The sequence below is a fragment of the Sinocyclocheilus anshuiensis genome, unplaced genomic scaffold (genome assembly GCF_001515605.1).
Source record: "Sinocyclocheilus anshuiensis isolate Anshui unplaced genomic scaffold, SAMN03320099.WGS_v1.1 scaffold85, whole genome shotgun sequence".
NCBI classification, from domain to species: Eukaryota; Metazoa; Chordata; class Actinopteri; order Cypriniformes; family Cyprinidae; genus Sinocyclocheilus; species Sinocyclocheilus anshuiensis.
In genome coordinates this window covers 4,506,590-4,508,621 of record NW_015536800.1, presented here as the reverse complement: position 1 = coordinate 4,508,621, position 2,032 = coordinate 4,506,590, and the positions used below count along the sequence as shown (strand labels likewise).

General features: G+C 37.4%; 1 protein-coding gene across 1 annotated transcript in view; it reads left to right on the top strand.

Annotated features, from left to right (window-relative positions):
- Positions 1-1,582: 1,582 nt before the first annotated feature.
- The window catches only part of LOC107657019 (sodium-dependent phosphate transport protein 2B-like), an 8,282-nt gene continuing 7,832 nt past the window's right edge, over positions 1,583-2,032 (top strand). The window contains exon 1 of the mRNA XM_016445005.1: positions 1,583-1,855. The gene's annotated coding sequence lies outside the window, so the exon portion shown is untranslated. The remainder of the gene's footprint in view (positions 1,856-2,032) is intronic.

Genomic DNA, 2,032 nt, shown 5'->3' with positions numbered 1-2,032 from the left:
ACACACAAGTTTTGTCCTCACACATACTCTCCTGAGAACCAGCAGTTCATTTTTGTCCTCTGCAGAGGGCATTATGCTTTTTTATTTATTGAAATATATGCCAGAGATTTAAATAATGGTTAAAGAGGGAATTCTGGACTTTTTGGTTTTTGGGGATATGGCCTCTCCTAGATCCTTAGAGGAACATTCATTGAATTATCTTACTGTAAATATGGCGAATTATATAATTTTGTCACTTAGTAAAATTTAATAAAATTTTTAATTGTAATGCACAAGAAATTGTCAATGCCTTGATGATGCCTTCGTGAATCAATTCATGAAGCCTTTGATGCCTTCGATGACCAATTCATGATGGCGCCGCAAATGGCAGCCAGGACGCTGAGCTCCGCGATTCTTCTATTGTTTTTGTTTGTTTGTTCTGTGTTTTGTCATTCTTCTTCTATAAGTTTTACCAGAGACGAACTCCTTAACATTAAGCAGCACACCCCAGACAATATTTTTCCGGTTTTTGATTATTCGGACGTTTTGTTGGACATTCTAGTCGGAAGTACAGCGGTGTTGTTCAAACGCGCATGCAGACGCAGAAGAGGGAAATGCGCCGGCGCCCTGGTGAAGTCTTCTACACTGGAAGCTCCTGTCGTCAAGTCAAATTCCTTGTGCGTGTAAACATACTTGGTAATAAAGCTCTTCTGATTCTGATTCTGATTCTGAATCAAATATGCATATATTGTCACATGTCATGAAGACACAGGTGAATAGAGTACAAAAAAATCATTTGTATCATTGAGATATAGTTTTTATGAATATTTTAAATATGGCTGGACCACGATTAATCGCATCCAAAATAAAAGTTTTTGTGTACATAATGTGTGTATACTGTGTATATTTATTATGTATATATAAATACACACACATGCATGTATATATTTAAGAAAAATATGTTATGTTTATAAATTAAATATATTTTACAGTGGTGGCCAAAATTATTAAGGGCAAAAGCTGCTTTTAACGCAAAGGATGGTCAGTTGATAAAGAAACTGACAGCGTCCTCATTTTACAGCATTTTTACACAAGTGCATAAAACTTTTAACAGTACTCTAGCTTTGCAGGTAGTTCTCCTGAAGAATCTTGGAGATGTTGCCACAGTCCTTCAGGATTTATTCTGTCTCAGTTTGTTCTGTTTTTCATGTCATTCCAGACAGACTGGATGATAGTGAGATCAGATCTCTGTGTGGAGCACTGCTGTTGTCAGACTCCTTGTGCAAACAATATATATATATATAAAACGTAACGCAAGGCACATCATGGCACATCACAGAACACAGTTGCACTTTAGGTCTTCCATATCACATACTTTAAAAACCAGACACCTTTACACAGTCATTATGTGATGCCACACTCAGACACTTTGAACCATGCGCATGAATGGGCACACACATACACATACACGCACACACAGACACACTCCCTTTTCCGAGTGTTATCACTGATGTGGTAAACCTTGGACAGGGGAATCCTAAATGACCTGCTGAGGGACTATAAATGTGTCTGACCGAGCAGAGGTTGGACTGAGCCACTCTGAACAACAGCCGAATTTGAGACACATCACCTGGACATGTGTGTTTCACTGAGTGGTCCCCTTCAAGAAAAGTGCTTCTGTTCAGGCTGTAGTTTTTTCAGTTGAGGTCTGAAAGTAACAACCTAGAGAGGGAACACGGTTCAGACCATAGAGAAGGCATGTATTGACTGCAAAGGCAGGTGAAGTGGGCTCAACAAAACACGCGTGGCAGAAGGTGTTCAGAAGTGTTTGGACAGCATTTGAGAAGCCAACACAGGCGACCAGATTATACCGCAGGTGGGTGTTTTTATCTGTGAAAATGCCTTTAGAACATATTAAAATTATGTTTAAAAAGGTTGAAATATTAAATTAATTAGTTAAAATACAAAATATAATCTTAATATTGAAAATTTAGATTTGAATTAATAAAATTATTATTTCTACACTTTTATACCAGAAGTATATAATTTATAT